The sequence below is a fragment of the Phyllostomus hastatus genome, unplaced genomic scaffold (genome assembly GCF_019186645.2).
Source record: "Phyllostomus hastatus isolate PE091 unplaced genomic scaffold, TTU_PhHast_1.1 phas_contig_62, whole genome shotgun sequence".
NCBI classification, from domain to species: Eukaryota; Metazoa; Chordata; class Mammalia; order Chiroptera; family Phyllostomidae; genus Phyllostomus; species Phyllostomus hastatus.
In genome coordinates, this window is record NW_025333921.1 from 14,710,293 (window position 1) to 14,736,277 (window position 25,985).

General features: G+C 49.9%; 1 pseudogene; it reads right to left on the bottom strand.

Annotated features, from left to right (window-relative positions):
- The window catches only part of LOC123825148, a 95,155-nt pseudogene extending 70,998 nt beyond the window's left edge, over window positions 1-24,157 (bottom strand).
- Window positions 24,158-25,985: the final 1,828 nt, after the last annotated feature.

The window sequence follows — 25,985 nt, forward strand, 5'->3', positions numbered from 1 at the left end:
AATCTGTGTTTCCATCAATTAACCAGTTGTAAAATTGGTTTCCTTCTACATTGCTTTGTTAATGTAGCAGTCCCCAGGAACCTCCTGAGACAGCGAGGGCTCACTGTGTACCACCTGATGACGGACTCTCCTCCCTCCCAATAGTGACACCTCTTTTTCTCTGTTCCTGTCTTTATTGTATCTGCTAGGGCTCACAAAATAGTGATAGCTAATGGGAGTGCTTTAGGGATCATTGATTTTTCCCCAGTTTTGATGAAATACTTCTGGTTTTTGCCAATAGGTATTATGTTCATTATTTAATGTGAGAAAGTTTTTCTTTTTAAATCAAAGTAGAAAAGTATCTTATTTTTAGTTTACTTAAAACATTTAAGTGAGATCTTTCTGCAGCATTTTATTAAATTTTCTTTTCTATTTCTTTTAAAATAATCCTATGATTTTTCTTTTCTAACTTACTGACACAATGTTTTGTATTAACAGATTTCCTAATATTGAATCATGTCCACATTCCTGGAATAAAAATTACTTGATCATGGCCCATAAACATTTTCATTCAAAGCTGGTTTTGCTTTGCTAATATTTATTTAGAAATTTTGTGTTAACATCCAGGTTGTTAAGAAACCAGGAACTGAAATGAAACTGCCTGTCTTTGAACCCTGTGTCTGCCACTTCTGGCTGTGCACTTTGGGCAAGTGTCTTCCCTCTCTGATCCTCTGAAAAAAATGGGAATGGCTTGCATCCAGCTCAGATCAAAGGGTTGTAAGGATGAAATGAAACTAACATTTGTAAAGTCCTTCCACATTTACCTCATCTGAATCTAACAACCCTATGACTTCAGTATTATCATTTTATTTAACAAAATAGAAAACCGAGGTTCAGAAAGGTCAAGTAACTTGCTCAACATCACAGAGCTGGTAAAGTGCTGAAGAGATAGGGCTTATCCATTTGTCTGTAGCTGAGATGCATTTGTAGTTCCTCTAGGGCCAGTTGCTTGACATCTGCCTGCCTTAGCTATGCAACTCCTTTTGTTCTGATAGACTTTCTTTTCTTTGGAAAATTGTTTATTCTCTAAAACCAGATCAAATATGTCCTCCTCTATGAAGTCTTTTTGCCTCAACCAGAAGGTCCAGGTACTTTTAGGTCGCCACTGCATTTACCACTGTTATGCACTTGCCGCCGGTTCTACAGGGTGCCGTGTTCACCCTTCACCCTGGTCCGAGTGCACAGCACGTGCTGCCTCCCAAGGAGGGTTCAGCCCATCCTGTTGGGGGACCCCACATGAGAAGCAGCGTGGCATGGCAGAAAGGGCCCATTTGGAGTCTAAATCTTAGCTTTACCAATAGTGGCAACTTGTCTGTCTCCCCAGAGCCTCATTGTCGTCTTCTGTAAATTGGAATAATATCCCCAGCCTCACCAGGCAGTTGTGGAAATTACATGAGGGTAAAGCCCTCAGCCCTGTGCCCAACAGGCAGGTGCTCCATCAACACTGCCCCGCCCCCTTTCCCTGGGGGAAGAGCTACAGCTTCCAGGGTGGGGAAGGGGTGGCGTTTCCCGTACTTGTCTCCCTCCCCACTAGCACCCAGCACAAGCTGGACAAGAAACGCTTCTCGACTGAGTCTCCCCACAACCCTGTAAGAGAGGGAGCAATTGGTGTGCTCACTTGCAGATGGAGAAACTGAGGTTCTGAGGAGAAGATGGCCTGCTCAAGATCAGAGAGGCACATAGCGAAAGAGCCAGCCCCAGAACCCAAATTCCCTGGGCTATTTCAGTTCAACAGCATTGCTTCTCTGGCCCCACGGAGGACGCCCAGAGTGTCCTCAACCTGCACCTTCTGGAACCACGTTAATAGGCAGATTTTGAAAGAAGTTTCTGAGGTTAAAAAACAACAGGCTGAACAAAACTCTACCACTGTTTTGGTGTTTAATTATTTATATGCTACCCTTTCATACCACGGGGGCTTCAGCATCTGGACCTCCGTCAGCCAGGCCTGGCATTGAATCTCAGCTCTGCCGCTTGTTAGCTGGGTGATGAATGTGATAAGTGACAGAGTCGGGAGCATTTATTAAATGCTTTTGTGACCAACTGTTTATACCCTTAGCAACATAACCAACAAGGATGAGAACAATGGCAACACTGACAAGAATGCTAGTTTAAGAGCTCGATGTGAAGTATTTCTATTCCTGTTTTATAGAGAGGAAACCGAGGCACAAGCAACCAGCCCAGATTCACAGCTGGGGCAAAGGCAGGCTGCCTGCTGCAGAAGCTGTCTTGATTTTTATTGAGGGGTGAGCTAGAGTTCTGAGGAGGGTGTGTGGGAAGCCCTCACTTGAGGAACACTGCCCTGCTCTGAGCGGAGTGAACACCTTCTTCAAAGGTGCAACAGTCAAAGCCACACTCAGGAGCGACCATGGCCATAGGTGTCTGACATTCCTGGAGGCTGTGTCCCTGATGGTGACTTGAAAACAGCAAGCTCCGGCCTGGCAGGCCTGGGTTTTGATCCCAGATCTTGGATTAGCTGTGAGACCTGGCCTAGGGCTAGCTACTTAACTCGCAGGCCTCAGTTTCTTTGTCAGTGAAATGGGAATACTATTAAGGCACGGGAGCCAGGTTTGGCCTCCTCTGTATTGCATGGCTCACACACAGTCATGATGCAGTCTTGGCAATTTGCATTAGGAGGATATAACCTCTGCCCTAGGGCCTCTTCCTCTCTAAGCTCTCTGTCACCCGCCTTATTCTTGCCAGCATCTTCCCAGCACTCCTTCCTCCTGTGCTTCCTCTCCCAGGTCCCTCCCTCTACTGGCCATTCCCCAGCTCAGGAAGTCAGCAATTCCCCACCTCAACCCCTGCCTTGATACCGTACCTACATGTACGCACATGCACACAGGAAGGATCTTGGTTTGGGTTTTTGCAGAAGCAGAGCCAAGGACTTCAGTGGCAGTTCTTGCTTTGGGAAATGTCCCAGAAAACACCAATGGGGACGGAGGGAAGGCATCCCATCACGGGATACCTGACAGGGGCTGTTACCATCACGACCACAATGACTGCTGTGGGCCCTGCAGCTCCATCCTGCCAGCAGCATAGAACCTCATCACAGCCACGCTGTCTGAGGAGCCGAGGAGCTGGGGCATTACTGCACCAGCTCCTGTCAACCATTGGCTGACAGCTGCTTCCCAGGGATGCTAACTGCTGACAAGCCCAGTCTTTTTGTGTCTGGGCAGGGAAGGTTCCAGCGGCCTTAGAACTCACAGTTGAAGCGATTCCTGTGGTGGCAGATGGAAGCTGGCAGGGCTTGGGAGGGTGGGGGTAGGGCACGGAGGTGACAGCATCTGCTTCACCAGTGGTCCTCACACTTGACTGGCTGTCAGGATCCCCTGGAGAGCTTGATAAAACCCAGGTTTCTGGGCTCATCCCCAGAGTTTCTGCTTCAGTGGGCCTGGGTGGGGCCTGACAATTTGCATTGCTAACAAGTTCTCAAGTGTAGCTGCAGCTGCTGGTCCAAGGACCACACGGAGGACTACTGCTGCTTCTACTACTACTATACACAATCCCCTCCCCCTACCAAATCAAGTCAAGTGCCTCTGCCTAGTGGCACTCTGGGGAGGTGCTCTGTCTCCTCCCCAGATACACTTGCAATGTTATCTCTCACAGCCCCTACAAATACTGTACTAGCATGTGTACTGTCTCTGGAAATTGTCTTGTTATTTCTGGCCTCTGTACCTTTGCTTACTCCATTCTCTGCTGAATGTCCGCTGCCATTTCTGCCTGTTGGGATTGTACCCATCCCATCATTTCAGTGCCTCCCCTCTTCTCTTTAGTCTCCCCCACTGTCTCAGCTGTGTTCGTTCTCTCCCTCTCTCCATCCCCCTTCTCCCCTACCTTTGTCTCAGAGCCCCTTATCTGGACCTCTCGAACAGATCTTATGACTGCCTACATTGTGCCCAAGGAATTAAGTGCTGTTTTATCTTCTTAACAACCCACAAACCACTTTGTCACAGAAAGTATCTTTTGATTTTCCAAACCACCCTGGGAGATAGGGAAGGTGAGTGGTATTATTAGCTCCGTTTTGAAAATGAAGCTCAGAGAGGCCTATTGACTAGTCCAAGGCCGCACAGCTGCAAAATGTTGCCTCAGGCCCTGATTTCAGATCTTCTAGGTAGAAATTCTGCATTCTGCTCTCCTGCTGTCTTCTCCCTCCTCTTGAGGATGGGGATAGCGAGTACATTTGACCAGTATTTGTTGGATGAGTGAATGGGAAGGATTGGGATTGACTGGAATTCTTTTCTTTGAATTGTTCCTACAATAGGCTCTTGTAGAAAAGCTCAGCCCCTGGCTGACAAAATGCCCTAAGCTTTTGGTGTTGTCTCAGAGAACAGTCAGCCCATCTTCCCCTCCAGAACCCAGAAATCACTAAGAACCTACACTCATGTTTGGGCCCAGACTAGCCTTACCCAGGCTATGCTTGCTTGATCTTGGGCCAGCATCTCTGATTCCAACACAGTTTAGATGTGAGGGGTTTCCCCCCAGCAAGCAATTCTCCAACAGTAGCGGGGAGCCTGCAATCCAACTCAATCCTGACATTGTCTGCTTGGAGATAGCATCGGATCCCAGAGGTATGTGCTCAGTCCTACAAAATTGCCCACCCCCACCCTACTTTTGATGTCAATCACAAATCCAGATTGTCACCTGGACTTCTGACCAAATGGCTAAAGATCAGACGTTCTAATGACCCCTCCTTGGGTTTGGTTAATTTGCTAGGGCCTCTCACACAACTCAGAGAAACATCTTACTTACTAGATTATATACATCAGGGACAGCCAGATGGAAGAGATGCACAGGATCAGGTGTGAGGGAAGGGACACAGAGCTTCCATGCTCTCTCTGAACCCTGGCTGGTTGCGTTTTTGTGGAGGCTTCATTACATAGTCATGGTTGATTAAATCATTGGCCAGTGGTAATTGATTCAACCTCCAGACTCTCCCCTCCCTAAGGGGGTGGGGGTGGAAATGAAAGTTCCAAACCTCTAACCTCAAGGTTGGGTCCCCCGGTAACTAGCCTCCATTCTTGGTTTACCTTGGTGCTTTGCAAAGGTCACTTCATTAACATAACTAAAGACACCTTTACAGCTCTCCTCACTAGCAATTCTAATGATTTTAGGGGCAGTGCCAGAAATGGAACCAAGACCAAATATATATTTCTTTTTATAAATGACAATATCACAACATCCTGGGGCTGTCCCCTACTTCTGTCAGTGAGGTTAAGAAACTTCGATGCCACATTATCCCTCAAAGTGGCCTCCAATCACCTTTTCACTGTCCCAGACCCACCAGCCAAATTCCAGGACACAGGCGGTCAGTTCCAGTGAGCAAGAAACACATAAAGCTCATTAACATCGGGCTGCCTGTTGCCTACGGAAGAAACAAAGGGGGCAGTAAATAGGGCCAGTGGAAATGTATGGGAGAAACAAAACTTCCTCTACCCTCAAGATTTGTAGGCATGAACAGACTAGCAAGAGAAAATAACCAAGTGTAAAGCAGACGTGTGTATGGGAACCCCAAGTACATGGGAGAGTCAGAGATCCTGCATACGTGAGAGGTTCAGAGACAGAAAGGGGCATCTAGAGATAGACAACATCTCGAGCAAGGAATGAGGTATGTACCTGGGGGCCTCAAAGGGTTATTGCAGGATGGTAAGAGGAGCAGATATTTAGCAAATAAAAGTTTGTCTTGCCATACAGGTTTGTCAAAAAGGATCACTAATAATTTTTTATGGGCAAAGCCTCTGAAATTCAAATTCTTCTAGGTAGTTAAGGGTGGGGGCAGAAGTTTCTCCTGAGCCCGCGGCTAAAGTTGTCTCTGGCGCAAAATAATCTTCATACACTGAGGCAGGTCATGGGGTGACTAGTTCTGGACCCTCACAGAAAGAAAGGGTGGCCCATGATTGCTGCAGCCAGGGGTTGTTAGTCTCCGGCTACCTTGTCCAGGGAGGGAGTTTGGTGAGATGGGTACCTGACCTTGGCGCCAGAGGACCTAGACTCAGACTTGCTCCGGTAAATTGCATCATTTCTTTGCACCTTACCTGTGTACCCTGCCTTCCTCAAAGGGACACCTTAAGAGCCAGGTGAGATGACTGTTATAAAGGTGGTTTGTAAGTTGGAAAGCCCCATACAATAATAGTCAACGCTCATTTTTATGCTATAAGTGGGGAAACTGGGTTGCACAGAAGTGACCAGAGCTGCACAGGTGACTGCTATCCCAGCATGCACTGGGAGCCCCACCTTACACTCTCAGGCTCCTCCTCCTCTGTGATGAACAGAGATGGAGCCCTGGAATCAGAGGAAAGAGTTCTGAGGTCTAGCTCCCCCTCTGACACTAACATGCTACATGACCTTGGGCAATTACATGGTCTCTCTGGAAGCTAGTGCCTTCATCTTTACTTTGCAAAGAGCAGTCTTCTCTTATTCTTTTGTCTGACTCTCTTCCCCCAGCAACCTCCTCTACCAGCCAGACTTCAACTGCCATCTTTCCCTATCACCTCCAATTTACACCTCCAGCCCCATCCTTTTCCCTGGCCCCAGACCTATTCTATGTCTATAAAATGCACCACCAACAGGTCCCAAATGGAACTCAAGTCTTTGCTCACAAGCTTCATCCTCCTTCTATAGTCTTTGTTTTAATGAATGACACCATTTCATCTAACCCTACCACATGACAGATGATAATGAAACTGAGGCCCAGAGAAATTAAGAGACTTGCCCAATTTATAACAGCGATTAGTTCACAGAGTTAGATAGAACTTGAGTTCAAGTGTCCTGACCTGGAATGAGATGTGGCATCTCACTGGATGTAACTTGAAAACATTTTCATTAGTCTCCCAGTGATAGATTTGTATTAGTCAAGACAGGCTGGGCTATGGTGCATTAACAAATAAACCCTGGCTCCTTAGTGGCGTAACACAATGGTGAATGGTTTTACACTCTTGGAAGGCTCAGCATGGGTTGGGTTGTCTTATTCATTCTGTAGGTATACCAGTTGAAATACATGTAATCTAAGATCACCAGGACAGGGGAAGACAAAGTGGAGAAGAAATGCTCCTTCTTCATTTTGACCAAGAAGTCACACCCTATTGCCTAGAGTGAGTTCCATGGCCCTGCTCTGCCACAGAGGAGGCTGGGAAACAGGGGAGCAGAAAGGTCATCAGTGAGCACAATGGCCCCAGCTATAGGAATCAGCTTACATGTGCCAGGGGAGACCAAAATCATTTAAAGATAAAAATCTCTGCTCTCAGGAATGTCAACTCATCTCATGATGGGGCCAGAGCTGCTGGTGGGGTGTGACTTAGAAGAGACCACCTCTGGGAGAGCCCTGAGGGACCCCTGCCTGAGGGAGTGTAGGCCCACTGCTTCTAGCCAGGGCTGTGGATTAAGTCTGCGTTGCTGGGGTAGCAGGGAGAGTGGCTGGCAGAGATGAGGCACAGAGGGGATATGAAGGGGAGGAGTGGAGAGGGGAAGCCCTGTAAGCCTGTCGTGGTGGGATGGTCAGGGAATGGGTGGTGCTGGAAGGCAGATCCTACCCTTGCTCCTTGCTCTGCAAAAAGACTCCAGGCTCTGCGGTGTCTCAAGTGATGGGCTTGGGAGGCAGAACCTGACTGGGCCTGTGAGATAGTTACAGGCCCAGTGTGGGGAGCCATTTTGATTAAATTTGGGAGCATAATTACAGGGTTTGTGCTGTGGTCTTATTCTGGCTTTTTTAATCTTGTTAACTTTTCCCCATCGCCCAACTCCCCCACCCCTTGCTTCCTTCCACAACCACAGGCTGTGGCCTTAGAACAATACCGGGATCATTTTCCCTCTCTCTGTCACGGCTTTCTCCTACTCCTCCACGTGGGATTCTTGAGGCAGATGGCGGAGAGAAAGAAGGGAAGACGTGGCAGTCGGGGATGCTAAGTAGCTCAGTCACTCATAGCACCTCAGCACAACACTTCATCCTCTGAGGGACACAAAGGGCACCCAGGCCCTACTGTAGCTCACAGGAGCTTGCCTGCCAGCTGGGGCGCTGGGAAGGCCAGGAGAGTTGGCAGTGTGAATGAGTGTAGGCAGGGCTTCTGGAATTCGAGGGAGGAAAGAAAAGGGAAGCTTGGAAGGGATGGGGGAGGGGTGTCGGTGTGGATGACTGGAGGAAATGGAGAACAAGTGGTGAGCTTGGCCCGGGGACTGCGTTAGTCAGGACAGGCTGGGCCACGGTGATACGGGATGTAGAGCGGGGTCCAGAAAAACGCAATATTCCCCACTTATCTGGCTTGGGAGATTGGAGAAGCAGAGGACACCTGCTTGGTAAGATGGATTGCGGGAGTCCAGTTCTCCCTAATGCAGGCCAGTGTGGCAGGGGGCATCCTCTTCTTCCAGTTAGTAGGTAGTAGACTGACCTTTCAACTTTTGTCAGGATTGGCTGGGATAGGATGGAGCTGTTGGGGGTGACTGTGGATTAGGAGGAGCTGGATAGTGCTGCACACACTGAATGTAAATCTAACTCTACCTCCATCCATCTTGCATCCACCCCGAGGGATCACGAAGGCAGAAAAACTGAGACTAACATTCAGTGGAACACCTGTATGTCCAGCCATGATGGCACTTTTGTTCACTTCTCCAGTGCTGGCCCAGATGAAGAAACTGAGGTTCGAAAGGCCCAAAGTCTCCCAGAGAGTGGGGGGCTGGAGCCTGTTTCCTTCCTCCTGCCATAGGCCGCCTCTCCATGACTGAGGAGGGGCTCAAGCTCTCCACCTCCTTCTTTCTTATTTAAACTCAGCCCATCTACATGTAAAGATGACTGTACACATATCCTTGGGCATGTTTCCCATGTCGTCACCTATTGCCTGGCAGGCCGTGCACAGTTGCAGAGGTTACTCATTCAGGACTTGGCTCCTCATCTTCACGCTGCTTCCTCTGGGGCAGAGGCTGGGTCTCATTCCTGGCGCAGCACAGCCCTCCACACTGGGCATGGCCTCTTCCAAGAATGGTGCTGGCAGTTAGAGCCAGTGGTGGGTGGAATGACCCCATAGGCTATATTTCTGACAAAGACTGGAGGGAAGGGCGAGGGACCTCCCTGAACTAGAAGTGCTCCTAATGGGTTGAATTCTCAGCTGGCAAGAGGGATGTTCAACAGAAACCTAGGAAGGAAGGCAATAGATGCAGAACAGAGTGAGTAATTAGACGCTTATTCATTTGCATTTCACAAGGGAGTCAGGGATGTTGGGGGAAAATGCTTCAAAGATTAAAGGCCTTGCCCTGGCTGATGTGGCTCAGTGGACTGAACGCCGGCCTACGAGCCTAAAGATCACCAGCATTTGACCAGGTTGCGGGCAAGGTCCCCAGTGGGGGGTGTGTGTGAGAGGCAACTGATTGACGCATCTCTCGCACATCGATGTTTCTTTCCCTCTCTTCTCCCTCCCTTCCCATCTCTTCTCCCTCCCTTCCCCCTCTCTAAAATAAATAAATAAATACATAAAATCTTAAAAAAAAAGATTAAAGGCCTTGTGGAGAGGGAAAGCTGGGGGCAAGGAGAGAGTGCAGAGCAGACAGAGCTTTGAAGAGAATGCTGGGAGCTGTGGGCCTTAACGGAGCAAGTGTGGACGTGGCAAGACTGAGGATGGCAGGGTCTGGGGCTGCCGGCGGCGCCCAGATGGCTCCCAGCAGCAGCAGAGCTCACTGCCTGGGTGTGGCGTGAGGACACTCTCGTTCTGTAGTGACTGTGGGGGAGGGACAGAGGATGAGACAGACAGAGATGTGCAGACGCAAAGGAAGTCTCAGATATGGAGTTTGAGGTGCACAAGTTACAACAGAGGGAAGACTGAGGGAGGGAGGAGGGAAAAGGCAGACGGGGAGAGAAGGAAATCAAAGGAGAAAGTGGGGGAAGAGGAGGGGACAAAGAAGAAACAAGTCGGGAACCAATAGGAGGGATCTTCTGGGAAAGATCTGTACCCACCTCACCCTTTGTTCCTAGGACTCCTTTGCTCCTAAGCCCTGATGTAGAGCTTGCTTCTCATTTGGAATGTAGGGCCCAAAGAAGAGTTTGCAGGCTAATGGCCCACAGACCCTACTTTGAGTGTGTAGGGTTTGGGCTACTCTCTAGGGTAAGGCTGCTGTTTGGCAAACCATCCAGGCCTCAGTGAGATAGTCCCTGTTTGCAGAACATGTGGTCATGCGGGCTGTGGTCCCCTCGTGCCCAGGCCCTCTTTCCAGGAAAGCCGTGTTGCCCAGCTGCAGGGGCTATGGTCAGCAGGTCGCCTCCAGCCATCAGCTTCTTCGGGGTCTGCCTCTGCAGAGATCCAGCTCTCTGGAGATCATGCCTCCCTGACCTGGTGACTGAGCAAGTTGGAGGTGGCAGGTCTGAACTACCCCAGCTGGACACAGAGAGCTCTGCCAGACGACTTCCTCCCCCTCGTTCACTGGTGTAGATTATTCATAAACAGCTGGCACCCCACTCTCTCTTACAACCTGCTCTCAAAGAACACAACCTGTGACACAGGTGACAGGTGGACATGCAGGCTGGGGGCAGCGGTGATCATGGGGACAATGTTTGGTACCAGCTGTTCTCACCTGAGAGCAGTGGTAAGTAAAGATAAAGTCACTGTTGCAAACCAGGGGTCTCTCAGGGCAGGGATAAGGCCTCGAAGGGGTCCCCACGTGGCCAGGAGGGCAGATGGAATATGGAGCACAGTGGTGCAGGGGTCCGGAGACGTGGGCCTGGCCTTGGCTTTGGGTAGGTGCTGCTGCTCTCTGAGTCTACGTGAACTTGTGAGTAAAAAAGGCTATAATCTATGATATTGATGAATTAGCTTCCTATGGATGCTGTAACAAATAAACTCAGTGGCTTAAAACAACAGAAATCTGTCCTATCACAATTCTGGAGGCCAGAAGTCCAAAATCAGTCTCATGGAACCAAAATCAAAGTCTGAGCATGGCCACACTCCCTCAGGATGCTCTAGGAAAGAGTTTGATCCTTGCCGTTTCCAGCTTTTGGTGGCTGCCAACATTCCTTGACTTGCGACTACATCACTCCATTCTTCAAGGCCAGCATCTTCGAATCTCTCTGATCTGTCTTCACATCATCTTCTCCTGTCTGTGTATTATTAACTCTCCTTCTGCCTGCCTCCTAAAAGGACACTATCATTGCATATAGGACCCACCCTGATAATCCAGTGTAATCACATCTGTAACCCACTCCCCACCACCCCCAAATAAGGTGACATTGATAGGCTCCAGGGCTTAGGACCTGTCTTTTGGGGGGCCACCATCTAGTCCACTGTACCTGTCACTTGTCCCCCAGTAGGCTTCAGCTCTGTCAAGTTCTCCCCTCCTGAGCTGCAGTTCGCAGTTGCTGGCCCATACCATTCGCTTCCACAGCTGAGATGATAAGATTACCAGTATTTTTACCGTGTGTTAATATAGCCAGCCTGCTATAAACACAGGTGGTTTCATTAGCAACCATCACCACAAGTATTACTTACTGAGCACATACTAGATGCTCATTTGCATTACATCATTTACTACAACCCAGTGAGGCGAGTCCGTTATACCCCCACTGTGCAGTTGACACCAAGAATGGGAAAGGTAAGCAGTCTGGTCCACAAAGATGACTCTGGGATCCCCCCAGCTGGTCTGACTTATAGGCCCTCTCTTCTCCTACCATATATTGCCTCCCACCATAAATAGTGCTTTTCTTTGAAACTACTTAGAATGTTCCGTCTCTTTTGAACTTGGAAGCAAGTCTCTTATCAGATCCTACAAATTGCAGACATAACATAGGAAGCCTCTGTTCTAGAAAGTTGAAAATCCAGTTGGGAGAGCTGGGAATGTGGCCCGTTCAGGCTGCAGGGGTGGGGGGCGGGCCCTATGCGCCCATCTGCCCAATGGACAGCGCATCTCAGTTGTGCTTTGTGATTCCTCCCGCTCCGAACTGTCCGGGACGCTGAATATCAGTCCTTGTTCCTGCTGAATTTATAGATTGGACTTCTTGATTAAGTTATTTATTCAGCAAACGGGCCAATGCACACTGCTATATTGGCCTCCTAATTCCAGGCCCTAGAAATACTATACATAAAAAGTTGTGTCCATCTGCATAAGGAAACTACTGTGGAAGGATGTTTACAAATGATTCTCTTGAACATAAGGGGTTTTCAGAAGTCCAGAAGTGGAAAAACAAGATAGGGCCCTTTGCAAAAATTTCTGTTAAGAGGGAACTGACTTTGGGAAGCAAGTATTCCAGCAAACCTGGAGGCCCACGAGTACTCAGCTGGCCCAAGCTCATTTTAGTCCTCTGGATAGAAAGACTAGTGGGACGAGATGGTCCAGCAGGGGCGGCCAACACGTAGCCCATGGGCCACATGTGGCACAGGATGGCTGTGAATGCGGCCCAACAGAAAATCATAAATTTACTTAAAAGCTTTCTTTTGCTCATCAGTTTTCATTAGTGTTTGTGTATTTAATGTGTGGCCCAAGACTCTTCTTCCAGTGTGGTCCAGAGATGCCAAAAGATCGGACACCCCTGGAGAGGCTGTGGGGCATGTGGAACATTTGCCCAGCTGGTGCCAACATGGGAATGGGAGTGAGGCAGGAGGGGACTCAGCCAGCAGAGGGTGTCAGCTGTGTGGGTGTTTGTAGACCCCACCAAGAGCTTGAACTTAATTTAGAAGGCCACAGGGGACCTCTGCAAGATTTTCAGTGGAAAAGCGACATGTTCGTATGCCTTAGAAATATTTTTCTGGCTGTGGTAACAGTCCCAGTGTGGGGTGAGGAGGGCCTGGGCTCTTGGCTATAAAGAGAAAAGGCTGGATTTGAGTGAGGGTCAAAGCCAGACAGCGGTTGGCTATGAAAGGTGAGCAGGAGCAGGAGGGGAGGAGGATGCCCATGGATGATTTGGGAGGGGCTCGATGTTGGGGGCCTGCCACAGAGGTAGGCCACCAGGCGGCAGAGAACCAGCAGGACTATGCTTGGGAGACTAGAGTGAGAAGGTGGCATTTTCCAAAAGAGAAGTCACAGACTGGGCATGATAGAGAACACCCACCCTTTCCCTCCATCACGAGGCAGGACCCTAAGTGTGGCAGCTGGCCAGGGACACGTGTTGAGGAGGTGGCAGCCGCAGGGTGCCCACGGGAGAAGCCTGAGTCAGAAGCCAGGGCTCTAGGTCTGGTTCTTCCGTGATGCATGTGGACCTCTGACAAGTCACATTCTATCTCTGCCTCAGCTTCCTTACCCGCAAAATGCAGGAGTTGGACGATATTGGGGATCCTCAGTGGAGATGAGCTAGGGGAACATCCTTGAGCCCCCAGAACTGGTGTACAAGCTGTGTATGCCTCTCTATTCATGGAGGTAACATCAGACCTCACAGGCTCCTCCCACCAGTAGAGCCCTGCTGGGGAGTGTGCTCTCTCACTATGCAGGAGCGAGTCTTGTCTCGCTCAACCAATTCCTGCAAGGCAGAGGCCCAGGTCACACACAGGGTGAGCACATGACCCTCCGTGTATGTGTCTCAGTGTCTCACGGGGACCTCCCAGCACCTGTGATGTCACAGGCAGGTAGCAGAGAGGTTCCTCACTGCACCTGGATGCTCCAGAAGAGCTCCTAGCCTGCTGGTCAGCCCAGGTATGGGGGCGTTCTCTCCCTATTCTACCCTGCAAACTTCTGCTCATCCTTCAGAGCCCCAAATCCATCCCCCGTGAAGCCTCTAGGATCCTCCTAAACAGCACTGATTCCTCACTGAAACAATCCTGTAGGTGAGGTGTCCACACCTCACACACAGTCTCTTACTTTCTGCCTGTCTGGGAGGAAGGTTTTGGCACTGCTCTCCCTTCCCTCTTCTGCCCCATGAGCCTTATTTGGCAAAACAAGGTTCTATGCACCGCAGTGTCCCCAAGTGCCACCCCAGGAGCTGGCACATACTTACTACTCAACAAAGTTAGTTTTTTTAGTCATCCTAAGCTGTGGATTAATTGTCAGCAGTGGCCAGCGACTGCAGTGCACGGTGACATCTGCAAAGTGCCTCAGCGTTCCTTTCCCACAGGATCCCAGGATGATGGGTATGAAATGAGAGCGATGAAATTTTGCACAAATCCTGCTGGACTCACACCCGGGATGGCAAACATACCCATGTAGGAGTACCTTGGAGCAGGTTGTCTGCCAGCCAGGCCCTTAAGAAAAAGGCTTGTGTGTGTTGTGTGCTATGCGCTGGCCAGCAGGCGTGGTCATGCCCACCTCACATTCAGACTCAGCACCAGAGAGCTGCGGGCCTCACTCGGGCCTCACGGTGCTCCCTCACTCCCACATGCCACTCCTGAGTGAGAGCCAGAACCTGTGGTGTGCTGTTGCTCGTGGACTTCAGCAGATAGATACCCTCGAACCCTACCTGCATGGCCTAACTGTATCTTGCCTTCCCACACATCTCATGTGAAAGTCCAGCCAAGATCCACTTCCCTCCCTGGTTTCATGCCCCTTCTCTTTGCACAACACAGGACCTGCTCTAAACAAGCCCGGGGCCCTCAGGCCTGGCAGGCACGCTGTATGCCCTGGGAGATGAGCTCCTTAGAGGGGCCGCGCAGGGGTTCTGGGACTGACACCAAGGAAATCACCACAGTCTGGCCAGGGTGAGGTGGAGGTGGCCAGAGGAATTTAGAAGTGGCCTTCCAATCTCAGGGGAGAGGCCAGTGGGCTGAGAAAGCGGCCAAACCCTGTGACGGAGCTGTGGGAAGGCTGGTCCGAGGCCTGGGGCCTCAAGGACGGGAGGCTGGCTGCCACGACACCCCCAGATGGGCTGGCAGAGCCAAACCGACACCCTGGGGAGAGTGGCTCACCCTCCCGATATGTGGGAACAAGAGCTGCTGAGTCACCCACCCAGCTGAACACAGCTACCACCGAGGGCTGGAGGATGGGAGAGGAGTCCCAGCCAGGGCCAGCAGCCTCAGGGTGCCCCGAGCTTAGCTGGGCTCTCTCCTAGACTCGGCCGTCCTCACACCCCTGAGCCCAAGCACACCAGCGCACCGTCAGCTCTTAAGGGTTATTCAGGCAGGGCACACAGACCCGTGGACAGGACGCTGGACCAGAGGTCAGAGTGCTGGACTCTGGAAAAAGGCAAGTGTGGGCTCTCAGTTACATGGTGGGAGTGGAGGGGAATATGGAAAACTCTCAAACTGGAGGGCACATAGGGCTTCGCGTTCATGAGCTGCCCTGCTCCAGGCCTTCCCCTGAGGAGGGGACAACAGTCGGGTTTAGATCAGTGGCAACCCGGCTTCGGGCCATTCAGAGCAGCCACCCCAACCCCCACAAGAGGGCCAGGGTCATGTTCCAAGCGCTTGCTGACCTTCCAGGAATCCTCCACCTCAGGGAGTGGGCACGGTGCTGGGAAGGCCTCTCCTGCCCTTTGGCACCCGGCGCTCCTGCCGAGACCCAGCTTGCTCCAGGTGTTGTGCAGCCTGAGAAGCTAAGCCAAGGACCATCTCTCTGGGACAAGTGTCAACAGGAAACCTCACCACTCATCTAGTTCACATTCCTGGGGTGCCGAGTCCAGCTCAGAGATAGGGTAACAAGACGCCGCTCTGGCTGGACTTGCCGGAGAAACAGCAGATCTTACTATCTGCCATCTAAGCCTCCCGGTGTGCAACGCAGTGACGCAGTTTCTACCACAGGTTGCTCTCCAAGCCTTCTAGGGAGGACGGCCCTGCAGAGCACACAGGGATGAGTGATCCTTGAGACAAAGGGACATGGCTTGTTGGGCACTGGCCCGGCAGGGGAGGAACCTCTTTGCAGGAAATTGGATCACAGCAGAGGGCCAGCAGCCAGTGCATGCCCGAGGCAGAGCTCAGGGGCTCACGGATCAGGTCGCAACTCTGGGGGTCAAAGGAAAGAATACAAAGCGGAGTCTGGTGACATGAGCCCAATCTGTGCTTGGAACGACCACTTGTGTGTGTGTGTGTGTGTGTGTGCATACAGACACGCACACCTCTAAACCACTTTAATGTGTGAGACCTAGCTGTGGAAAGAGACTTGCTCAAAGTCACAGTGTGTGAATAACAGGATGTTGATTTTTACTATCTTTTTTTCCCCAGGTCATTTCACTGGACAGTTGTCCTCTTTTCCCAAACGTGTTCCTGCACCTGCCATACCAGCTACTAGTTCACGGGGTTGGGTTTGAAATGCTTCCTGGGAGGGAGGATGTGTCATCAGCCCGAGACAATGAGGAGAGTGCCCCCCGGGTGGGGAGTGGGAGTTGCTAGGGGTTGGAATAAGATTTTAGCTTTTTGAGATTTCTCGATGTGTCTGGCCAGGGTATCTGAGGCAACTTGTCCTCAGGCAGGTAAGCCTCAATCCCATGTGACCACAGAAGATACCATGGTCCCGAGGCACCACGAATATGAGCTTTCTGGGGAGCAGAAAGGGCATATGTGATGGAACCCACCTCTCCTGCCTTCTGGAGAGGGTCCCCCTGGGTGGGGCCTGGAGGAAACCAGGCTGCTACAGGCAGGCCTCCAGGGTACTTCAGGGACGACCTGCCCAGACCGCTTGGCCACCTTGCACAGCAAGGCAGAGCGTGGGAGCCCTGGACAAGCTTTTTGGGCTGGGTCAGGAGTGCCACAGGAGGTCACACCGCAGGCTCTTCCTGGGCTGAGCTAAGCTGCCACCAGGGATGACTAATGTGTTAGGTCCAAGCCTGAAGAGTCTCAATAGGGTGCTCTTGGCCGCAGGCAGGAGTAGGTGGGCACTGGAGGAAGCCAGGGGAGGAGAGGTGACCTTGGGGTCAGCCCTCAGGAGTCCTGCTGGTTGGAAAATAATGAAGTCTCCTTGTGGGTCTAGAATAATCATTGAATTTGCCGCAAAGCCTAGTCCTTGGGGGCCTAGTGGTCAGTGCAGTTGGAGTTGAGTGCCCGTATGCATTGTGTGCCTACTGTGTGCCAGGCGTCACCGGGCGCTGTGGAACCCACAGATGGAATGTAAGGAGCGCTATTTTTTCAAGTGTTACAGAAGACCTGAGGTGGGGGGAAGGAACTCTGCTTGAGGAAGGTGAGGGCGAGCTATGACTGTAATGTTTGAGTTGGGTCTGAACCTTCAGGGTGGGGTGAGCCTCAAGGACTCTCCAGCTGGGAAGCAGCTCCGGGGATGGGCTGGATCTGGACCTACAGTTCTCAGGTTCAGGTGAGCACTGAAACACCCAAGGCCCTGTTGGAACACAGTGCCTCCTCCTGACGATGGACTGTGATGCGGCCTGCAGATTTGCACTTCAAACGAGTCCCCAGCTGATGCTGATGCTGCTGTGGGTCTGTGGGCCTCACTGGAGTAGCGCTGACCCAGTTTGCTTCCTGCCATGCCTTGGGCAGGGGCCTGCTGAGAGGCCATCCCACTTAGCCAAGTCACTTCTGGATGTGTCTTTGGTGCTCAGGGCCGTTGTGTGGAAGAAGTGAAGGGGTGCATTGCCCTCATCTCCACTGGCCTGGCCAGGCTGTGACATACAGAGATAAAAGTGGGGCTCACAGTGGGTTACTCGTGGGTCTGGGGCCATGATAGTGTCATGTGAGAACTCAGTTTTCTGACTTCTTGGGGCATGGGGATGCTATGGGGACAGTGCTGACGAGAAGAACACTGGTCCCCAATTTCTTGCCTAAAACTCTGTCAAGGAAAAGGAGCTTGGGGACCTAGTTCATGACTGTAGAGGTGTGAGTGTGGGAGGAGGTGTGTGTGCGTGCATATGTATGGGTGTGTGTGTACATTCGTGCAGCTCAAAACACCGCAAGAACTCAAGATGTATTTATACCTTGGGCAAATCCCTTCTCCTTTCTTAGTGTCAGTTTTCTCATCTGGAAAAATCAAAAGAGTGGGATTCCATGGTTCCTTCTGAGAGAAAGAGAGGGAGGGAGGGAGACCTGAGGGAGCATCTTGGTAACAGGCCGTCATATGATTAGCACTCAATTTAAAGCAGCTAATAGACATCTGAAACTTTGCAAGGCTACGCAATTACGGGCACAGCCGGAGCCGGGTTGGTCTGCGGGGACCAGTCCATCTATCAGGGTGTCATCAGCCTCCTCTCCCCTCCAGAGACCTTGAGCATCAATAACATTGTGCAGAGGAACTTGTAATGCAAAACAAAAGGAGTCCTTTCCCAGCAGCTCCCTGGGGGTCTTCAGAGGCAATTTCCTTGAGCCCCAGCCAGGCTTGGGACAGAGCTGTCCCCAGGGAGGTTCTGGGGAAAATGGCAGAAGGAGGGTCCTCCTCCCCTTCCTCTTTCTGCCATGGACTGTCTCACTGGCACCAGTCCAACTGCGGCATCCTTCTGAGATGCAGCAGGAAAACAGGCTCTGAAAGAGGAGGCAAGGACCCCAGTTGTCCCCTGGGCCACAGAGTCTTCCAGAGAGCACACACAGGTTTGGGAGTCACCCTGGGCTCAAATCCCAGGTCTGCCTACACAAGCTGTGTGACCCTGGACAGTGCACTTAACCTCTTGGAGTCTCAGAATTTTGTTGCCTATAAGGACCTCTTCTGCCACTTCTGGGGATTAGCTAAAGTAAAATGATGAAGAGGAAAGCATTTTGGAGGAACAAGAAAAGGAATACACTGACACCTTCAACTGTGTCCTGTAATAGATGAAAGCTGCTTAACTGGGAGTGAAGTGCAATCTCACACTTGCACTTGAGTCTCAGCTACTTGCTGTGTGACCCTTGGAAATTAACCTTTCTGAGCGCCGATGTCATCCTCTGTAAAATGGGAATGTTGATGGCATTTTCCCTGACAAGGTGAATAGAAAGAAAATTAAAAGAGCATGTGCAAAGTGCCTGGCTTCAGGAATTTGTGCCTCCCGTATTCCCCAGGCATCCTCATCTCAGAGCGAAGGTGGCACTGCCATTACCCACAGCCAAGTGCCTGCCTCAGGTGTGTGTCGCTATGCAGCCCAGGCCCGGCCGAGGGCCACGGCCAAGCTCTGGACAGCCGAAAGCAGCTTACCCCGCCCAGCGGTTAGCTCAGGAAAGCCTCAAATTATACAATTTATGAAACCCAATCCAGTTTTCCGACTGGAACGTGTGATTAGAGAGATTACACATTCACTGTTGCAATTATGGTAATGTTGATGTGTGGACAGATAACTGGCAGCGGGGTTGTTCTGAACCGTCTATTTATAGGTTGAAGATTCTTGCTATCTCAAGGCAGACATATGGGCCACAAAGACAGGCGACAAAAACAAGGGGGGAGCAAACCTCCCTCGGAATGAAAAGACACCAAAGGAAGCCGTAATTAGGGCTGGGACCGGCTTATGTAAATCAGGTAATACTTTCAAAACAGAGATGAGATCTGGTTTTAATAAAGAGCATTGGAACAAATGGTGGAATAATGACTTAATAAATCTAAATACAAATATTTTGTTCCATCTCCAAAATGAACAGCCCTGGCATCTGCGAGCCCAAGCCTGGGTGAGGGGGCGGGTGCTGCAGTGTTACTGTATTCTTTCGCTCCCTCAGCAGGCTCGAAGATTTTAATTTTTAGCCTTCTGCTAAATTACACGGGCTGTCAGTCAACTGTGGGAGATATTTTGAGTAGGGAGATTTATACAAACACACAGAGCACAGTCGGAAGGCTCAGCACAATATCTTTTACACCGGCCGGGATGTAAATCATAGGTTGTTTGGAGCTGGAATTACAGCTCTTCCGGAAATAGACTGTGAAGAAATTATCCACCAGGAGGAGGAACCCAGTGACTTTTTATGTGTGTTGCTCCCCCCCGCCCGCCCCCTGCCACTGCCCCTGCCCGCCCCAAGTATTAACCAGAACAGCTCTTTGGTTGTCCTTTTTGGTGTCTTTTCCCCCAATCACTTCCTACTCCAAACACAATATCTAAAGCAGCGGTTGCAAACCTGCGGCCTGCAGGCCAAACCTGATCCACAGGTGCACATGCTTTCATTGGCTTAGGTATGTTGGCTTGAACACAAGTCGATTTTAAGAACTTAATTGCAAATACTTTTAAATTAAGAGATTCATCATAAAATTTGTATGTCCAGTTTTTCTCAGTGAATCAGAAAATCTGGCCATCAGTACTGGGTTTTCCTTCCTGCATGGTGACAGCCAGCTGGAGCTAAGAATGCATGGCCTTCCCCAGGTGAGTGCGGCTTCTCCAGGTTTTCACCGTCCAGTCCCCATTGTCCCCATGCTCCCCTGCGTCATTTATGCTACTGCTTGTCTCAAAAACAATGGAATTTTCGATGCCTGGTATAAATTCATACCTTCTTAAGGTCATTAGAGTCTGTGGCTCAGAAAATGTAGTTGAAAATAACATGACTAATGTATGTACAAACTACTAATTCTCAAACATGCATATATTAAATAAGAAAAATGAGGACAATGTAAAAATATTGATGTAAAATGAGTGACACACACACAGAGATTCTCAGTGATCCTTGTTTGGAAGGACTGGTATTCATTCCATTTTGGTCTGTTTCTTCTGTTTCACTAGATGGTGGTTGTTATACTGCTGTTCTTGACAAAATTAAAAACTCGTAACTTTACATCAATATACCATATTTTACTGGTGTCTGATATCCCAAAGACTAGGTATTTCTTGCCCAAATTATCATGTAATTGTAGATTCTCAGTATTGGAGAGCATCTCTGAAGGCATCCATCACATCCTTATATATACCTGTTCGCGTCCATAAATTTACATATATTTGACCTTCTGTCAATTGTTCAACTATCCTTATAACATGCACACATCTGCTTGTCCACCCACCCACCCATCCATCCACCCACCCGACTATGCAATCCACAGAGCCCCCCACTTTTGCTGGTCTGTGCTCTCCAAATGGATGCCCTGCAAGGCTTCCTGTGTTTTGGTCAGGTCTGGCTGTCGGAGAGTTCTCCCTGTGAAAAGCTGTCTTCATTAAAATGCTTGTCCCTGTGACTTCCGTCGATCAGTCTCTAGGAGGACTCTGCAAATATTTGAACCTTACTCTCCTGCCAACTCCTAACAAAACTCTATCCTCCCTCCCAAGCTTTGTCTCTAGCTGAAGACCACCAGTCCTTCCTTCTGGACAAATTCCCTGGACTCCTTTCATGAATCTGCCTACAGTAGGAACTGCAGACCTTCTTTTTTTGGCCAGGTTCCCTCTTCTGCCTCACTCTGGTGCTTCTCCATGAGTGCTGAGCAGCTCGGAGTTAGTGGGAATCCCTGCTCTCACTGTGGCTGCTGTTCCTGTGGCTTCATTGGGGATCTCACAGCCTCATCTCATTGGGGATACTGTGGATTGCCAAGTCCCTGAAAGCTGCCAGTTATTTTCACACATGCTACTCATTTCCCATCTGAACATCAACAGTGACCATGGATCCAGCTGAAAAAGTGCTTTTGGAGGGTTTTTTGCTGCTAGGAAGAATTAAGTGTCTCCGGTTGATTGTTCTAATCACTCACCGTCAATGTTAATGTCTCATACAGAACCAGATCCAGCTTTACACAAGTTGAAGTGGTCGAACTCCCTAGCTGGGGGATTTCTGGGTCTAAGCAGGCCTCCTTCCATCCTGCAATACCTCTCTTATCTGCAGGATGATGCCTCGTAGTACCATTAGCATATTACTGATTTTGTACTATGGTGGTCCTGGGTAGAATAGTCATGTCCCTGGGCATGGAGGGTAGAGAATGTCACATCTTGCTCTCTTTGTTTTGGTCATTTATGTCATATATGGCAAAATAAGGTTTTTAAGATTAAGGCTTGATAGGAGATAAAAGGCATCAACTGGGAAGGTCCCAGTCCTGAGCTGGGGTGAGAAAATGGACAAAATAGAGTCACAGAGTTAAACTTTGGTCTTTTGCCTCGAATGAGCTCCAGCCCAGCTCTCTCGGTGCTCGGTAAGTCATGTGCCTTGCAGTGCCTGCTGCACAGCTTGATGCCTTCCTGTGGGTTTTGCCTTTCTTAAGACTCTAGGCCCCTCAGCTCCTCTGGCATTCCTCTCTGAGCCTCACTCAGGCCCCAGCACACAGGCACTTCTTTCCCAAGTATTCCCTGTCTGAGGCCAGATGTGCCATGGAGCTCATTACACAGGCTCAGCCTTGTGCTGTCAGAGGCTGCATTCTGAGATCAGATGACGTGTGGCAATAATGGTGGGAAGGGAGAGCCAACTGGAAGTTACTAGAAGGGCATGTTCAGACACCCAAGGGTGTGTGTGCCTGGGCCAGCAATATGAGTACTTCCTTTTCTAGGAGATAGGAAGTGTTGGTGAGGAGCCAGAATGTCACAGAGGAGGAAGTGTCAGAGCATTCCAGGCACAGGCATGGGATGTGACCATGCCCTGAGCGGACGGAATTCATCGACAGGAGTGAGGAAGATGGTCAGGTGGAGGAGGCGACGGTGGGAAGGGTGGCTGTGTGGCGGCAGCAGTGGGATAAATCTGCAGGCAAAAACCGGTCAGCAAAACCAGCAACAGTAATGGCTCTCATATCTCAAGCACCTCTTACATGTCAGACACCGGGCTGACTGCTCAGTACAAATGATCTAATTTCACCCTCCCACAGTCACTTAGGAGTGACAGAACAAAACTTATTTGCTTATTTACTTGGAAAGATTCACAGCTCCCACCCCTACCCCACCCCATCTGCTCCTGGTGGAGAAAATAGTCTCTTCTCTCCAAGTTTTCTTCCTCCGAATCTCTTCCAAAAAGGATATACTCTTACTGGAAGGGAGGGGTGGTAGGAAAGAGGAGGAAAAAGTCCTGTGTCGCCGAGACCGGCAAGAACATCATGGCTGTGCTATGCAAGATGCTCTCGAGCTACTAGGGAGGTGGAAAGAGGATTGAGGAGTGAAAAGGGGGTAGTTTGAAAAACAATTATTGTGCATTACTTGAGAGTTTCTCATACAGATGGATTTCTTTCTAACAACATTTTTAATGTCCAATGATCTTTGAACTTTTTATTGGCTTTTTGCCCCTTCTTTAACACCTGAGAACTTGGGTGTGTTGGCCTCAGACACCTTCTCCTGCCCACAGTCCTGCGGGAGGTGGTATTCTGGATGCAGTGTATGGAGTGGCTACTGTCCAGGGTGTCACCAGGATGCAAGTCCTCCCCTTTTTCCAGCAAGTGGAGGTAGGTGGCAGTCTCAGCCTCCAGCTTGACCTTGATGTTCAGCAGGGTCTCGTACCCCTGGGCCTGGCGCTGCCCCTCTGCCTGAGTCTCGGCCAGCTCTGCCTCTAGGTGCAGCAGGACCCCTCTGAGCTGCTCCATCTGCATGGCGTAGTGCATCTCCACCTACCTCGGGCTCTTCTCTAAACTGGCCTTCAGATTCCTTACGGAGTCCAGGTCAGGCTCCAAGGACTGGACTGTATGTCTCAGCTCTATGAGTGTCGTCTCAGCAGCTCCTATCTCAGCAGTCTGCGAAGTGACCACTTCTCCTCAGTCTGCTGGGATCAGTTCTTGTCTAGCTCTTCTCAGTCAACCCAGAGTTGGCCATCATAGACCATTTACTTCCTCGTCGGGGTTCTTCTTCATGAAGTGCAGCTTCTCCTTGAGTGCCTCGATCTCTCTCTCCACTTCTAGCCAAATGATATTAGTGTCATCAGGGATCTTTTGAAGCCCATTGATGTCACTCTTCACAGAATGGCTCATGGCCAGCTCTGTCTCATACTTGACTCTGAAATCATCATCAGCAAGACAGACATCGTCAATCTGCAAAATGATGCAGGCATTATCCAGAGAACTTGTGAAGATCTGAGCCCTCAGGTCCTTGATAGTCTTGAAATAATGCCCCAGCCTCTGACCTGGTGTTCCCAGATTTTCATCTCCAGTCTCCATTTATCAGCCTCCAGTCTCCTCACCCTCTCCAGGTAAGAGGCCAGGTGGTCATTCAGGTGTTGCATAGTCTCCTTTTTGCTCTGGGTGCCCCCTATGCTTGCCAGACCCCTTGCCATCCCAGTAGCCAGGGGCCTGGATCCCCAGTTGCCCCATATGCTGGTGGAGTGGGACATAGAGATCCTAAGCTCCCGGCACCTACACAGATGCTGGCTGCACTGCTGGCCTGCCAGGCCCAGTTGCTGGATGACTGCACAGAGCCTGGGTTCCAGTAGCTTGTGGAGAAACTGGAGCATGTGCTGAAGCTCCTGTTGTTCAGGGAGGAAAGTGAGAAGCTGAGACTCAGGTTTAAGCAGCAGTCTCTCATAATTTTTGGCTGCTAAATAGGACTGGATCACATGGGCCCCTGGATTCACAAAGGCTATAAAAGTATTATGTTCTTTCCCAGATGAGGCAACTACAGCTAAGAAAACTTAAATGATTTGCTCAAGGCCACAGTGCTAGAACTGATAGCACTAGGATTTGCACCTGGGCTGCCTGCCTCTGAACAACACCCTTGTTCCCTGTGCCATGTACTCCCCGGGCCTGATTCATAGATATTTAGAAGTGGAAGGAACAAGGAAGCATCTTGCTCAGTTGGCTGTTTAGAACAACTGAGGAACAGGGAAGGTGGATAGCCTAAAATGAGACATGGAGGAGCCATTGGGTGGGGCCACCCTCCTGCCGCCCACCAATGTCATCTGATTTCTTTACTGGGCACTTAGTAGGAGGCCGGCACTGTGCTCAGGGCTTTCTGAACAGCATCTCATAAATCCCTAACAATCCCCAGAGGCAGATATTACTATGCCCATTTCATAGAGGAAGTAACCCAGTGACTTACTGATGCTCAGACGCCTTAGAAAGAACACAGCTGGAATTTGAAACCAGGCTGTTTGACTCACGCCCATACTCTTAGCAGCTTTTTCCCCACAATTTGCTTTCATACTTTTGGTTGCTAATATAATAGACTGCTTTTGGTTCTCTAATTTCGATTTCTAGAACAAAATAGTACTCTATTTATATAGTTGGGCTAAACATCTAGGCACAAGTGAAACACTTTCATGCAAAATTTGACATCGTGTAAGTCGGTGTCAGAGAGGCGGGGGATGGGGGAGGCTGGTGTACACATGAGGTGAGGGACTCACCTTCCGAGTGAGGTTTCTGAACAGACTGTGCAGAACTGAACAGAGAATGGCCTCCAGGGGTGTGCATGTTTCTTCTCCTACTAGAATTGCACTGACAAATACATTCCCCATTTGAGGTAGGTGAGGTGGGCTATTTACTGCTGTTTTGCCCTTGGGACACTGGGCATCAATGCTCAGCCACTCACGTTCACCTGCATACACACAAACACACATCTTTTATTTATTGAACAGTAAGTACTATGTGCAAAATACTATACAAGCATATGCCTACTGTGCGTAGGCCATTCGCACAGTAGAACAGTTTGCCTCACCTCTGAAATCCAGTAGAACAAACAGGACAAGGTTAGCAGGAGCTCTGAGTTAAGGTGGAAATATCATGTGCCTTCAGGGAAGGGAAGATGCATAGAAAGAGGGCTCAGAGGACCGAGTCAGGCTTTCTGGTTCAGAAATCTGGGGGGCTTCCTGGAAGAAGTGAGGTTTCACCAGGGGGTTAGAAGTACAGGCATTTCTTGCCTGTCAGAGTTGGGAGGAAGTGAATAGTCTAGATCTAGGGATTGTACGCCTATGTGTTTATTCCTTCCTTCAAAATATTTCCTTTTCTGTCTTCTGGTTAAAAAACCCATCACACAAATTCGTGCAAGTGCGTTTGTCATCCTAAATTTTCTGATCTTTCCCCCTGTGCATAAATTTGTTGTTGATTGTTTGTGAAATAAATCGTGATTGCCTAGTGTCACAACACGAGAACCGCTTGACAGGCATCTACCCTGACGTGCCACCAGTGCCTGTCAGCCTGCTGGCTCTAGGGCTGGGGGAGGGGAGGGAAGAGCTCAGCAGCCAAGCTTAGGGTCCCAGGGCCTCAGGTCATTCTGGTAACCAAGCAGGAGGACCCTTTCCCCTGTATGCTCAGCAGCAGAAGACACATGTGCCACAATTGGGCATCTAAGAACTTCTGCTCCTTAAAAAAAACATTTGAACAGCCCCAATTCTCATTCTCCTTCTGGGCAATTGGCA